Raw genomic sequence first — 17,526 nt, 5'->3', positions numbered from 1 at the left:
TGAGCTAATAGGGAACCATTTTAGTTTAATGAATGAAATGTTTTTAAATGTTAATCAACCAAAATGGGGAGCATGGAGTAATGCGGTCTGCACTTTAGGATAATCAGTTTGATGGAGGCATGGAGAATTGCCTGAAATGAGAAAAGATTTGAGGCTGGGAAAAATTGCATATGATTGCAATGAATGTAATGAAAAACATGCAAAATATTGTAATAGTCCAGGACTGAGATGATTAGATCATGGACAAAGGTACTGGTCCAAAAAATGAGGTTTAAGTGGGAAGTGTTGAAAAAGTAGAATTGACTGTCATTGGCACCAGTTTGGATATGGAGAGAGGTGAGAAGAATGGTTTATGGAGAAGATGGTTGTGCCATCAACAAAATTAGGGACATGTAGAAGAGGGGAGTATTTTGGGGAGAAAATAATGAATTCAGTTTTGGATATTTGAAGTGTAAGATGTCTACATGACATCCAATTTTATACTGTCTAATAGACAATTAGAGATGTGACACTTGAAGTTACAAGAGAGAATAGAGCTGGATTTTTAAAAATCAGAGAATTAGGGGGCAGCTGGGTAGCTCAGTGGAGTGAAAGTCAGGCCTAGAGACAGGAGGTCCTAGGTTCAAACCTGGCCTCAGCCACTTCCTAGCTGTGTGACCCTGGGCAAGTCACTTGACCCCCATTGCCCACCCTTACCAATCTTCCATCTATGAGACAATATACCGAAATTAAGGGTTTAAAAAAAAAGCAAAAAAAAAAGTCAGAGAATTAACTTTATAGAGAGGATAATGCACAACATGAGATCTTCATCCTTCACCTCCCAGCTAATTATTGTTTCCTTTGTTAACTCCTCTTTCTTCTTCTAAACTCCTTTAGCACATTTGACTATACCACACATTTATCTATCTATCTATCTATCTATCTATCTATCTATCTATCTATCTATCTATCTATATGGCTTATTNTATCTATCTATCTATCTATCTATCTATCTATCTATCTATCTATCTATATGGCTTATTTCTTTATCTTTACTTAAAGATACCTTATCTAAAGAAAATACTCCAATTGAAACCCCTAGTTAGGAAGGACTGTATCTTATTCAATTCTTGCTACCAGAGCTCCTTCAGCAGCATCTTCAAACATAGGAGGTATTCATTAAATGTTTTCAATAAATATAAAAAATAGACAAACTATAAATTAAAAGAAGGAAACATTGCTGAGTGCTGGACTCTGGAGGGTTATTACCAATTAAATAAAAGTATATTTCTCCAAATATTATACCAGGTGATTCACCTACAGATGTCCCAGGTAGTTTGACTAGAATGTCAGAGAAAGGCATTCCCAGGAATAAGAACAAAAATCAGTCAAATAATTAAAATATGAAAAGTAAAGCCAAAACAGACATTTGCAACCATTTGGTTAGTACATATGGAAAGAACTGTATGCATAGGGTACTATGGTCTTCAGGCTGGCTTTATATTCAAGTGATAATTTTGACTGCCAAGACATTTTCCAATTATCTTTACATGCCAATAGTGGAATCCAAACAGAAAGAATGTTATTTGGTGCTAGTAGGAGTCAATGGAAAGCAAAAAGTTGTTAAGAAGCCTAGGTAGTATTATAAAGTTTCCATATATATATGATTTTGGAAAACATATATATGTGTATATATATATATATAATATACATTTTCCCCATTTTCCAAAATGGTGGAAGCATAGAGGAGGAAGTATGAAATTTGAATTTGAGTCTCCAAGTTCTTTGCAAATCATAAAGTTCATTTTTAAGATTCTGTAGTCACTTTCTCTTTTAATTATTTACTTAGATATTGCTATTTTTATAATTTTAAATGATTTTTGTTAATCTATATAAAATATTCATTATTACTCAGAAACTTCACTTTTAAAGAATTCTTGTTATTATAATCAGGTTCTATTTCACAGGAATATTTATTTTTTCCTCTGATACTATACATTTCCCTTTATATACCTAATTCAATCATTGAATTTTTGCTAAATAATTCACTTCCAGAAAACTCCTGTATCGTGATGCCAGGAGTATTATTTTGATAAATTAGCAGATACAGACTCATAGTAAATCATATCAAATATAATACTCTTGGTATGGTTCAAGGGCATTGTGAAGGCCCTTCCAAACCAATCTACATTACTAAACTCTTTCTGATGCCTTGAATATCCCTCTAGAGTTTTATTCCTTTGGATTAAATTATTATCACTTATTGAAATGCAAATTCCTGAAAAAAGGATATTTACTTTTGTCAGAAAATCTAAGCCTTCCTAAATAGCATCAGAAAATTTTTGAGAAGTGGAAAAAACATAAACACATTAGATATATACTGTAAAAAGGCATTAGAGGAGAAGATGAGATGATTATGAAATAAACCACACAGTGTACAATTCTTTCTAACACAGTACAGTAGGTAGAGTGCTGAGCTTAGGGAATGAAATACTTTGGCTTGATTACTACCTCACATATTAATTCTGTGATCCTTAACAAGTCATTTACTATCCCTAAGCATATTTTCCCTAAATGTAAAATAAGGAAAATCACAGCATACCCCCTCATAGAGTTGTGAATACCAGTGAGATATTATATATCACATCATTTACATGCCTTAAAGTAATTTTCTTATGGAAGGTATTTGAATATTTTGTTCACTTTTCCTATTTCCTATCAGTTTCTAAGCAAGAATTATTAATGTGGACCATGGCAGAATGGAATTGAGGTTAATATTGTAACTCATTTTAAAATTAAAATATGCTGAAATAATTAGATATTATAAAATTATTTTGATCATCCTGATATGATCTATAAATAATAGCACTTTGAACAAGGAATCATAAATATAAAGAATTCTGTTCAATGAAGATTTCAGTCAAAGATTTCTTCTAGTAGGATGGTATATAATTTTTATTTCCTTTTTTTCAATCTCTGTCCTAATCAAAGCATTTTACATCTGATTTTAATACATTTTACTAATGATCAAGGAGATATCATAATAAGTTTTGGGTTAGGGTTATAATTATTATCAAATTCTTATTAAATAAAAATAATTCTTAAATGATTATAAGACAGACAAAACAGAAACATGTATAATATGATATTGTACAATTATGTTATATACAATTATATTGAATACTATGTTGTATATGTTAAAGAATCTCATAATTATTATTATATTAATATTTATTTAAAAGGATACTTAGTTCATTTATAAGTTTTCAGTCAATTCAGGAGATAATATGTTATTATAGAAGTCCAAGGCATTCACATTTAACTTCTAGTGCTATCTCTGCCAATATGTAGCTGTGCAAACATGAACAGATAATTTACCTTACTTAAACCTCAGCTTCCTTAGTGGGAATTGAGGAGAACTGAACTAGTGCAACTAAAACAGAAACTTCTCTATGTGTCTTAGACCCCTTTGATAATCTGGTGGAGTTTATGGGCCTCTAATCAAAATAGACGGTGAAGTGGAAAAAGTACTAGTCATCTTTCCGTATTCAGATCTGGCCTCAGACACTTACTAGCTGTGTGACCCTGGGCAAGTCACTTAACTTTGTTTGCCACAATTTCCTCATCCATAAAATGGAGAAGAAGGACATGGCAAACCTTTTTAGTATCTCTACCAAGAAAACTTTAAATTGAGTCATAGAAAGGAAGAAATGATTCAAATGACTGAACAATAACATCAGAATAATATCTGTTTATTTGTTTTAAGACTGAGATTTCTTTCTTTCTCAGAGTGGAAGCAGTAGTTGATTCAACTTGTGATCCAAGCAGAACCTTTACCTTGCTTGTTTAGGCAGTCTGGTGACCCCCTTATCATATTGGCACCCAATTTTGGTGCCAGACTTTTATGCACACTAACCACCTTTAGCACCACTGCAGCTCAGAACTACTAATTTCAAGTAATCTACCAGCTAATCCTTCTCAGTACTAAGGATTACAGGGTGTGTGCCACTGCTTCCAGGAAGAATAATATATTTAAATATATATAATAAAGAAGATTGTATTACAAAAGTAAAATGCTATATTGAATTATGATCATCAAAATATTTTTAAAAATAAGTTCATAAGCCCAAGTTTAAAAACCCCTGGATTCAAAGATGTGCTTTTAAGCAACTCCAGCTCAAATACTATGATTCTAGTTCTGTTTCATATTCCCCATTGAGAGTTGTACTAGATTCCCCTAGAAAATCTACTCAATTCTATAGCTAGTTTTTGCTCATTTTACTAACAATCAAAATGCCCTTTTAAATATCACAAGAAAAGATACTTTTCTGTGGAAAATTTAAGAATCTAGAAAGTTCTGTCTAATTAAGCCAATACATAACCAATGTGGTTGACACAAAAGAGTCTTAACAAAATCTATATCATCTTTCCTCATTTTCCAAATGTTCATACCTGGCTCACTTTTAGGCAATACAAAAGAGCAATGGATTTTTCAAGTCCATGTTGGTCAATTGTTTCAGTCACATCTGAACTCTTCTTAACCCATTTGAGTCAAACCATTGAGATTTTCTTGGCAAAGATACTGGAGTGGTTTGCTATTTCCTCCTCTACCTCATATTATAGATGAGTAACAGAAACAGAGTCAAGTGACTTGCCTAGAGTCACACAGCTATTAATATCTGAAAGTGGTTTTGAACTCGCCTCTTTCTGACTCCATGCTTGACACTCTATCCACCATGCCACCTACTTGCCATCTACTTTTCATCTATCCATTTCCTTGGTCCTTCCCCTTTTCAAGGACACTGAGAATGTTATGAAAGTGGGAGTCTACAAGTCAATAAAGTAGAAAGCTTGTTAGTTCAGAACATATTGGGATGTAGATTAATTATAGTAATTTTGTGAATGTATAGAGCCAGGGAAAATACAGAAAGCATATTGAGTTTAAAATACCATCATGCATGCTACTATGGCAATTCATTTTTTGCTATAATTTTATAAGAGAATCACTAAATTAGCCCACCCCTTAAGTGGGTGGAATACGTATTGAATCAGAGAATCTATTCTGAAAAAGGAGGACTTTGAAAGATATTTTGGAAATTGCACCTATTTTCATCCATTTGTAGCATCTGAAGTTCTCTTGCTGGCAGACCTAGTCAGTTATACTTTTATTTGCCTATATGATAGCATCTCAACAGCAGTAAGTAGTTCAATTGAGTGCTAATTAGTCTTAAGCTATGTTTATAGCCTAAAAACATTTAACATGCCACCAACTGGAAACTATAAACAGGAACAGATGTACGAAGGATCCCTTCTTTTCTGACCCAGCTCCTATTTAGTTACTGAGCTATCAGGAGGAAAAAATGCTGAGATAAACCTTCGGTTTCTGAAGAGTTCAGAGAATATTTCTGAGCATCAAAGCTGCAAATGACAGAGTATAGATGAGGCAAGATGCAGGCAAACATTCCATAATGTGCTGATAGAAATTATTGCTGGATCTAACAAAGAATACCTGCTCTGGGACTATAATGTAGTCTAGTAGATATAGTCTAGAGAACACACACTAATATAAAATAATAATAATAATAAGTTATTATTATGATTGGTTAGAATAGCAAATGCCTAATCCTAATAAGCAGTCATTTTTTTTATTTAGAATTTTCTTCCTGACTTTCAAATTGGCCACAGTTGAATAGACTTCAAGTGTCATAGATTTCAAGCCAGAAGAGTTCATTAATCTGATACCTGAAGTATACAGAAGAGGAAGCTGAGACTAAGAAAGATTAATAGACTTGCTCGAGATCATACAGTTAATAAATGGCAGAACCTGATTTTGAACCCAGATCCTCTGATCAAATCCAATAGTCTTTCCTTGCACTATACCACAAAGCTCCCTTATTTAATCTTGTGGTTCAAAATTGTTTAATCTCAAAATTTTGAATAAAAAAAGGAAGAAAGGAAGGAAGGAAGGAAAGGAAAAAAACTCTTACCATGTGCAAAGCACTATGCTAATCTCTTACTTCAAATTTAAAAACAAGGCAATTCCTACTCTCAAAGAGCCCAAATAAGGGTATGGAATTAGGTGATTTGAGAAATCCCTTCTAACTCTATGAGCATATGAAAACAATTCTAAAATTAAATTTAGCCTAAAATATTAACCTTGCTTTTATCTTTGGATTTAAAACTTGATCTGAATTCATATGCAATCCATATAAACTAGATTACAAGAATAAGATTGTTATCTAAAAGTTCTTTACTTAAGAGTCAGTAGTAAATATGTTAATGTCTAATCATGTTTTCCCCAAGAAATAATATATGTTGCATTTGCATCATGCTTAATACTTGCAAAGAATAATTACACAAATCAGTAAACTTGCTCCATACTACAATATAATTAGATAGGGCAAGAAACTCATTTTATAGAATAAATACTGGATGTTTTCCAGATAAAAGCAAATCATGACTTATTTCCCCACTATGATTTGATATAATCCTAGAGATCTTGGACATAAAACTGATCAAAGATATGTACAAATCAAAAACAAATTGGAGACAAAGCTATTCATATTCATTAATGACATATTTTACTTGGAAAATCCCAAGATAATCAACAAAGAAAACAATTGAGACAATATTTGTGTAAAGTTACAAACTACAACACAATCCCACTAAAATTAAGAGCATTTTTATATAGTAACAATAAATGTAAGAAGCAATAATAAAAAGAGAAATCTCATTGTTAAATGTTAATGTTAAAAAATTCATAAAATATTTGAAGTTATTTTACCAAAGTATGATTAATAATACTTACATTGATCATATTTCAAAATATTTATTAAAGAAATAAATAACTTAAGTAACTAGAAGTATATGCAATAATGATGGCAGAGCTGTGACAATATAAATTCAACCTGATATAGCTCCTCATATTAATTTACTGATTTAGTGTAAATGTACTGATTTAGGATCAGAGGGATCCTTCTTAAATAAAACAAAATAATATTGTAATTCAGTTAGAGAAGTGAAAGATTTATAATAACCAGGAAACATGGGGAAAATGTAGGAATGTAAAATAATTGACACTTCAAACTACATTTTAATTCAGTAATCATTAAAACTTTTTGATTGTGGTTAAAAAAATCAAATCAATGGAATAAATTAGATAAGAGAGAATTATGAATAAGTGAATTAAAAACTCAGTCAGTGTTCAATATAAGCCAAAACATAAAATGGGTAGAAAAAAACATTTTTCAAGAATTATTAGCCAAGAGGAAAGCAGGCTAGTAGAATTTAGGTTTAGGCCAATATTTGTTCTATATACCTTAATAAAGTCAAAATTTATTTGTGACCTCGATAATAAAAATTTTACTATAAAAATAATAAAAAGAAATTCATAAAATATATTTTATGCTATTATTAACAGTTGGGCATTGAATTCTTAACTAGTCAATAGATAGAAGTAGTGATAGAAGATAAACTAGATAAAGTTTATTATATGAAATTGAAAGGTTTTTCTTAATCAAATAAGAATATATTGAATGGGGCAGAAAACAAAGCTTCGTATCTCCCTGTGTCTTTGGCAAATTGGAGGTCTACCTCTATGGAATATTTCCTTTCATATCAACTATTTTCCTTCCTTCCTTCCTTCCTTCCTTCCTTCCTTCCTTCCTTCCTTCCTTCCTTCCTTCCTTCCTTCCTTCCTTCCTCTACTTCTCCTCCTCCTCCTCCTCCTCCTCCTCCTCCTCCTCCTCCTCCTCCTCCTCCTCCTCCTACTACTACTACTACTACTACTACTCCTTCTTCTTCTTCTGGCTGTACTGGTTAGTTTTGTTTTTGGATTGATCTGAGTAAGAGACTACATCATTCATTTTTTAAACAACAACATAGAAGCAAATGCCTTTTCCTACTCTCTCCAATTCAGAGAATACACCTCCCTAAAGTCATTAGAGTGTTGTCCAGACAAGGGCAAAACTCTTTCAATTCACTAGATTAGGTTAATAATTAGAAGGAATAAGCCTCTTGGAAAATAGGAATGCACCTTTTGACCATGTAGAAAGGAGAATTCATAAATGAATAGCTTTAAAAGTAAAAACTATTCTCCTAGGGTATGTATCAAGTTAAATGTTAAATGACATATTGTGCTCTTCGATGAAGCAAATTGTTACCTAAACTTTTACCTTAACTCTTAATTGAGTAACTATATTTTATTAAATTGTGAGTTTTTCCCTTTTTTAGGAGCATATACATTGTAATCAAGAAATGGCTTGTCAGAGGGAAAACTTAATAATTTTAGTGACTTGATTCCATTTGGGGGCCTTCATCTCTAAGTAGAAATGATTAAAATTATATTCCTCTAAATTAATAAAAATTGTTTCTGTCAAGGTTTTGTCTTAAACAGCATTCAGAATTTTCATCAGAAGAGTGTCATCTGGGAAAGAGGGGTGGTAGGTGACATAAAAACTAAAGATATCAATTTTATGTTTAAATTTAGGGGAAAGCTCACCCAAACATCATTTCAAGTAGAAATAATTTATCTAATTCTTGGAATATAATAATCAAACCAACCAAACTACTACAGAGTAATTAGGACTAGCAGTCATTTTAGCATGACAAATTGATAGTTCTCAATTAGGAATAGAAATAGGAATACATTGTGCAAGCAAACAACTTTCAAATCAAAGCTTTTCCGGGTAAAAAGAGTATTTTTGTGACTCCTTTTGGAGACTTTCAAATTCTGTACAAAAAGACCTATTGTTTCTTAAAGAAACTGCATCAAATAGTAGAAGAGAGCCAGGATCTCAGAATCCAATGCCATGGTTATCTTTCAGTCACAAAAAACTTTAATTCTACTTATGATATCTGATTTCTAATTTCAAAAATAAATACAGACAGGGCTATTTTCAAGATTATTTCAGTGATGGGGTAATATCACCACATTTTCTCAATTGAACATTATTTTCCAAGTGACTTTATTTTTGTTTAAGATTTATGACTTATATAAAGAAATATGTTCCTAGTTTGATATAGAATAGATAAAAAGACTTTGTGTGTGATCAAATGCATTTTTATAGCCTAAGATTGCTATATTTTATATGTATATATAGCATGCTATTTATAATGCAGTATATCATATGCTATTTTAATAAGTTTTACATAGAACAATGCTGTCATGAGGTAAAACATTTTACAATTAACATGAATAAATGATAGATATTATATATATATAGTTATAAAAGTATACTATATACATACATATATAGAAATCTTAGTCTGGAAATTGAAGAAATGTCCATTGATTGAGGAATAGCTAAACAAGTTGTGGCATATGTTTATGATGGAATATATTACTGTGCCATGAGAGGTTATTTTTCTTTTTTAACATAGAAAGACCCACATGAAATTTTGAAGAGTGAAATGAGTAGAACTAAAAGAACATTATATACAACATTAGAAATATTGTTTGGAGGATGGTTTATACATGTCCACCTCCAAATGAAGAACTAATAAATAGAAATAAGTGAGACATGATTTCATATATGCATATATCTTTTTGTCAAATTAGAGGCTTCTTTAGTGGGAAGAGGGGAGAGAGTTAACTGGGTATTTTAATGTTCCAAACTAATTAATTAACTAATTAATTAAATCTGCATTATTAAAATTAAAACTTTTGTGTATATCACATTGATGATTATGTGAATGTACTTTGAAATATACATAAATATATATTAATACAAGGTGATGAGCAAAATTACTAATGCTGTAGTCAATTTGTAACTTATGAGATGTATTAAAGGGAACAATGATTAATCCATTATAAATACATTCGATATCTTATTATTTTTAAAATATATGAGGATTACACAATTTTGGTGTAGGAAGAGTGTAACATTCATGATCTTAAGTGGGGATAAGGCTGTCTCACAGAATAGAGCCCCCCAGAACTCGAGGAGAGGGGGCAGTTGGGGCAGTTAGAAACCTGAGTATAAAAGGCCAGGTCACTTTTCTTGCAAGGTCACTTTGATCACACTCCTTGTGGGTTCAGGGGTTGGGAGGAAGAGTTAGATTATTCTTTAGTAAGCTCATCTCTGACCTCAAGGGCTGAGTGTTACTTTACTTGTTTGCTACTGGAAGAATATCTCAATTACAGCATTTTAACTAAACTTTTTACAGATCTTTAAACAAGATTACATTTCCATCTTAAACCTAGTTACATTAGATTAGGAGAAAGATTACTTAGTGAAAGGGAAAGAAGTTAAGTTCTTCAAAACACATTCCCCTTTGGGGAATGTGCAGACAAGTTCATTGAAGATTTTTGATAGCTTACCTCCCTTTCATTCCTAAAACCATTTCCCCTCACCCTGTATTCCTGAAAACAATAAACCCCTTTGCTTGTTAAGCTACCGGGCCTGTGTGAAGTTATACTAGAATTTACTCACCATCCATATACTTTACCAAAGAAAGATCCATTCATATAAGCTCTGGTGCAGTTTCTTCCCTGAGAACAAGTCATCTGTATTTGAAGACAACCTGGAACCTAGTTTATCTTAGGGTTTAGGGAATATTTTAAACAGTGAGAGCTGTTAACCTCAGTAGGATTATACCCTGTCATTTTACCAACTTGACCCTGAATTTACCTAGCTTGTACAGCCTCCATAGCGTGAACAAAAAAGGGATTCAGTTAACCAGTTTTTGCCTTCTGGATCAACTGCTCCGGGTGGGGGGAGGGGGGAGGAGGAAGAATTCTACTCACTCCTACCCCTCTCCCTTTTTAGGACAGCCAGATTCATCCTCTAGCTGGACTCCATTACCAACCACAGCTAATCTGAGTCAATTCAACAAGAGTCAGCAGCCAGCTAGCCAACTCATACCTGAGAAAGAATACTTACTATGAACAGTCACCCAGCCTATGTCTTCCAAAGCATCCATTCCACTTTGGACATCAATCAGTAGAATTTTCATGACAGGAAAAATGAATTTATTGCTTCATAAATCTGCCTTTTTCATGTCTGTAGGATGAGGGAGGAAGGAAGGAAGGAAGGAAGGAAGGAAAGAAGGAAGAGTGGGAGGAAGGGAGGAAGGAAGAGAGGAAATAAGCATTTACTTTTTTCTTTAGTCTAGTAATGGGGAACCTTCTAGAGATGGAGAACTGAGCCCCACCCCACTCCAACCCCAGAGACCAAGTGACATGCCCAACCACCCACCACCTCACCCCCTGGTACCCCCACCCACCTCAGACAGAGGAGGGAAGAAGCACTCCTAGTGGGCTGCTGGGTTATGTATAGATTGGGGAGGAAAATGAATTTTCATAAGTAATATTCCTTAGTGGACTATAATTTTACAATTAAAATGACTAAAAAGATAGAAGATGCCATCATACTTAACTGTTTATTGCCTGCAAAATAGCACTTGATTCAGTATAACAAGATGCCACCCTTCAATCTTCTTCAATAATATTATAATAATGTTAACATTATACAAGATTCCATGAAATATGTTGCAAGGAGACAATTTTGAACTTTTGATTATTAATATCCAGAGAGGAATAAAGCAGAGTGACATGGGCTAACCAATGGAAGATATATAGCACAGATTCCAAGTTGAGAAGATAATTGCTTCAGGTGTGATACTCTCATTTATTGATGTTTGTGATGATTTTTATCAAGCCCAGGAATATTTTAGAAACCTCCTAAATGAGGTCAGAATCATAATCTACATAAAGGGATAGGACTAACTCCCTTCACAGAAAGTAAAAATGAAAGAATATAATTTTTTTGATGAAAAGAAAAAATAAAATTCTAGTAGATGGCAAATTGGTTAACATACTTAGCATTTTTAAATCATGTGCTGTGAACCAGGCCCCGTGATAAATGCTTTACAATTATTAACTTGTTTGATTTTCACAACCCTGAAAGATAGTTCTTGTTATTTCCATTTTTGATTTGAGGAAACTGAGGCAAAAAGTGGTTAAGTAAGCAGCCCATGATGTCATAACTATTAATTAATGTGTCTGAGGCTAAATTCGAACTCAGGTCTTCCTGACTCCAAGCCTAGTAGTATTCTATTGTCACTTAACTGCCATTAGGTGTAAAAATTAATCATCAAAAGCATATGGACTATGGTACATTCATAACTAATGGCTTGCAAATCTTATTCCTATTATTAGCAACCATTAACAAATATTCCAGGGGGTTAATTAAGCAAAATATCCAGCAGATAATGACTTTCTCTGAACGTTTTTCCTTCAAGTATTGGAGAAGAAAAGGAATCAGAAGAGCACTATAAATGGACAATGAGTTGGACCCAGAATTTAATAGAAGGAAGAAATGAAGGCTTTATATTCCTTTTGGGAAACTGGGCAGTATTTTTAATGGCTCCAAGATTCTCTAGAAAATAAAAGTTTATCAAAATTATTTAGGTGATGATATATAACTGAGTCATGGACATGAAAAACTCCAGACTAGAAACAAAGTTAGAGGTTACTCAAAAAGTGGAGGAGAGGTGGATAAGCAGAGTAGGACACATTTCCAAGAAAATATTGTATAAGAGAAACAACATAAAGGATATGCTCAGGGAATTAAATGTATAGAAAAGAATGGCAGTTAGTTAAGTTTAAAACTGGGGAAAACTAATATACAACCCAAATAGTTCACCAGAAAGCCTGAAATATCAAGACCATTGGAAGAAAAAAATTATCATGCTGGGGGGACCCATCTTTACCAACAATAAAAGTCTATCAACAGGAGTTACACAAGAGGGCACACAAATGGTTTTCAATCTGCATCTTCAGAGAGAACATACCAAGTAATATAATAAGTGATCCAGTAAAAACAGCAAGGATGATACATTTAGTATGATCCACAGCCTTAGATTTCCTAAAATTATATGCATTAATCTCATACCAATTCACACACATTGCTTATTATTAAAATTGTTTGATTTCCTAGTTTTTGCTTATATTGTTTATGTGATTGAAAAATTTTAGAGTTGGAAGGGAACTCCTTCAGGGAAAACATTTTTGTTTGTTTATTTGTTTTGGTTTTGGTTTTGACTTTTTGGGATAATAATAGGTTCCTGGACTTTTAGAGATGAAAGGAAACCTAGTGGTCATCTATTCCAGCCATTCATCTTTAGAGATGAAGAAATGGGAATCTGTTTATGACAAAACTTGAATTGAGTTCCTCTTACCCATCCCAATACCTTGTAGCTAGTCAGTAATCAATAAACAAGATATGTTGTCTTTTCTGGCTCAATTTCCAAAGTAATTTAAAATAAGTTATTTTAAAACTCTCCAATATATTTACAATTTTTTCTTGGAATACCAACAGAAATGCTTTGAGAAGAAAAAATTTTCTTCACAATGACTCAAATTTCATCTACATTTATAGATACTAAATATAAAATTCATACTGTAAGTTAAGCCTATACACGTGACAACAATTTAATTTGTTTTTAACTTTCCTTTTTCTTTTCTGTAGCAATAGAAACAAATATATCCAGATGTAGGAAGTTTAGCCAAAAGGTGCTAATGGTACAATTTCCCTAAAACTTTTCTGACCCCTTTCCTTTGTCTTCTTCTTCAACCCCTGAAGCAAAATGTTCAGAGAAAGTAAATATCTGTGGGGTATTTTGCTTAATTAAGCCACTGGAGTTTTTTAATGGTTGTCTATAATTGGAATGGGATTTGTAAGTCACCAGTTATGAATACACCATGGCCCAAATGATCTTGATCTCCTACTGCATATGTTCTTCATGGATTGGTATATTTTCACACCTGGTATGAACTGAAGAAACTAAGGAGGTGGGAGGCTAGGAAAATACAAAGTTTCAAATTGCCTGAGGAATTAAATGTGACAATTAGAGAAAAAGCAGAACATGCACCTAGAATATAAAAGATGACAACTTCCAGTTATACATAATTCCATTCTTATGGGAAAAATGTATCTTCTTGTCACACTTGAAACACATTTGCCTCTAACTGTATTTTCTGCCATCATCCTTAGAGAGAGAGAGAGAGAAAGAGAGATGACTAATGGTCACATTGATCCATTTGAGCCTTCCACTGATATCAATGGGGACCTCTACATAAAAATTGACAGTACATAAAATGTATATCCAAAATGGATTTCTCTAATTATCCTCTAATATAAAAAACACTGGAAGAAGTTATAACCATGCTTGGCCTTCAGTTTTCTCATCTGCTGAATGAGGGACTTTGACTAGAAACTCTCTAAGGTTCTTTAAAGCTCTAATATTCTGTAAGTCTCTGATGGTACAAAACAGATTACTCCATGGCTTTTAAATGTAACGTCTTTGAACTATATCAGAGAGCTTTCTAGGATGTGCTGTGCTATTTATCAAATACATTGGCATAGTTTCTATTGATCATACTTTTATTCCATATTCTAGTTTGGCCAAATCATATAATAAACCTACTTAGTAATCTGAAACCATGCAGCATAATATGATTTACAATGATATACCTGCAAATGTCTCTAAATGGAGAACAAAAAAGTCAGCAGAATTTCTCTTATTAATGAAAGGATGCAGCAGAGTATGCATTATCTCTGAAATTTCTGTGGGATGGGAAGAAAAAGAGCAACCTCTACTTAACTAGCATATGTGATGAGATAAGTTCTAAGTCTTCAAACTTTTTCAAAGAGATGACGCCACCAGGCCTACTTTTTTGCTTTGTAGCAAGAGCAGTAGCTATACTACTCTTGGCTGATATAGAATGCCATTTGGATGTGTTTGAGTGCAGGATGTATCCCTACAGCAAAAACAGCTACCTCCTAAGCATGAGGTTGGCATTACTTGGAGAGGCTACTTGATCTTGCTTACTTTTAGTCTTATCATATCCCCTTCATAGATGTTCACATAGTAAAAAAAACTGTTTTTCTTCAGTCACTGCAAATATTTGCTCTGATTTGCTTGCTCAATTTTCCACTCCAATTTGGTGAGGTGATTGAAACAAATCACACACCTTAAATATTATTGCCATTTTTGCCAGACTGAAAGAAATATGAAGATATTATTGTTCATACTGAGAGTAGAGTTGCCATTTCATAGCCAACTACTTACACTTCTTGTAACAACACAATCATCACTCAGAGTTCCCCAAGATTTCTAGAAAAATTTGTCTCCATTAATGTCTGAAAGAAAAACTGACTTGATCCTACAATTATAATCACCTATGCTTACTTCACAGTTTTGCCAGGAAATATCCACAAAAATGTTATTTTCATAGGTATAAATAATTGATATGAGTCAATAAGTTAGTGTGCTCAAATCCTGCCCTCTGAGACATACTGGCTATATAACCCTGAATTTTTCAGGTCTCTATAGGCAACCTTTAGAGATTTTAAGTTGATAAGAAATTGCCAGTCTGCTTTGACAAAGATTTCATTACTAAGGAATTCCCTGTATCAGAGAAGCAACAGTCCCAGTCTCTATCTGTAAATGGTTGATAAAAACAAAAACAAAAACAAAACAAAACAAACAAACCAAAAAAAAAAAAAACATGTTGGAGGGGGAAGCTAGGTGGCTCAGTAGATTTAAAGCCAGGTCTAGAAACCTAGGTTCATATCTTGCCTCTGACACTTCCTAGTTTTGTGATCCTGGGCAAGTCACTTAATTACCATTGCTTAAGCCCTTATTGCTCTTCTGCCTTGGAACCAATACACAGTATTTATTCTAAGATGGAAAGGAAATATGTTTTATTTTTTTAAACGTATTGGAGATGAAATGCCTATAGCATGATTTGCCATCTGCATTAAACAAAAAGTAGAGCTAGATATGGACTTATTTCCTAGACCAATAGCTTTAAAAGTCAAGTATTAGTGGAGAAATATATATGTGGAAAGGGGATTCCAGACAATGGTTTGTTGTGGTTTATTTTTTGCTCCTCGTGTCAGTTTGGGGTTGGTCCCTAAACTACTCTTTTTTTTTCCAATATAAGTATCAGCACTCTGTCTATCCTTTTGTGAAGCAAGAGATTAGTAGGAAAATTTTAGGGTTAGCTTTTAGTACAAATACCTCATAACTCTGTAGGTAATCTCCAAAGTTCTATTAGAGTCAGGGGAATAGGGCCTCAATTGTGGACCTGTGAGAAAACTCCTTTTACCAATACAGATTGATTCTAGCAATTTATAGACTTAGTGATCTAGAGAAGTGGTGTCAAACAAATAGAAGGGGTTTATAATCTTTATGCAAGGATTCCTGCAAACATATATTGACTTAGTTTTAAAACGTGATATTATAGTTTATTGTATTTTAAATTATTTTGCTAAATATTTCCTAATTACATTTTAATTCAATTCTGGATGCACTGTTGAAATGTTTTGTGCCTCCTGTTTAATACTTCTGGCTTAGAACCCTAAGTTAAATGACACAAAATGCATGTGTTTGAGGTGGGTTTTTCTTCCAGGGCTTCTAAGCTCTGGAAGACAGCTCTCTATCCACTAATATAACATGATGCTTCATTTATCATTTGTCAATCAATATGGAGATTTGACTGGTTTGGGGTGTTTGGGGATTCTGCTCTCAGGGGAAGTGTGGGATGCCCATTTTGAGGCTCCAATGCAATCAGGAATTGCTGAGAAATAGCTGGCTGGGGCTGGAGAATGACAAATTTTGTGGAAGTCTTCGGCAGCTCACGTTCAGTCAGTGATTGTCACCTGGAAGAGAGATAATTGGTCAACAAGATCTCAAAAGCAACTAGGCAGGTCTTCTTTTTTGTGGCACAGTCCCCTTTGACAATCTGGTGAAAGCTTTGGATTCTTCAGAATTTTAAATGTATGAAATATGTAAGATTATACTAAAACAGTCATAAACATTTTTTAAAGTTCACAGACCTCAAGTTAAGAACCACCACCTCAGTCCAATGAGAGAGAGAGAAAACAGATGGGAAAGGTTGATTGGCTCCTCAGTTAATGAAATCACCTCAACACTTAGAGAAATTTGCATTTCTCCCTATAGAATCACTCACAGCCCCTTTCCCCTTCCCAAGGAGTACAGGCAAAAGAAATGAATTCAGTGGGTTCAGCCTGAGTAAGCCTTCTCCAGGGCTAAAGCCAATGACCTCCATCCTATTATTCTCTTAAGTTGCAATGTTAAATCATTCATGATCTCGTGCACTGCTTTTGGCAATTTGTTCCCTAATTGCTCCTGTTTTTGCATTGATCCTGAGCCCGCGGAGCAGCCAGTCTCCGGAGTCTCCAACTTGCTGGTTGATTTATTGAGCGCAGTGTTCCTCCTCCGCTTTCACCTTCTCGGACTCCAAGCTCTATTTTGGGGCCAGTACCCGGGTACACGGCACCTGTTTCTTCGCATTTAAGGGAGAGTTTGGGCATTTTGACAGCAACACCCGTCACCCCCACTCACTCTCCCCATCCAAAAGAAAGTGGCCTTGGCCTTTCCTATTTCGTGCCCTCCTCCACCTCTCAATCCCCCACCCCCACCCTCGTGTCCATGGACCCACCCAGGCAGAGGTAAATCCGCTCATTGGACACTCCGTCTCCCTTTCCTCCTGGGGAGTTGTTGCCTTTAGCGGGA

Source organism: Gracilinanus agilis, chromosome 3 (assembly GCF_016433145.1).
Source record: "Gracilinanus agilis isolate LMUSP501 chromosome 3, AgileGrace, whole genome shotgun sequence".
Taxonomy (NCBI): Eukaryota; Metazoa; Chordata; class Mammalia; order Didelphimorphia; family Didelphidae; genus Gracilinanus; species Gracilinanus agilis.
This window is presented reverse-complemented; position numbering follows the sequence as displayed.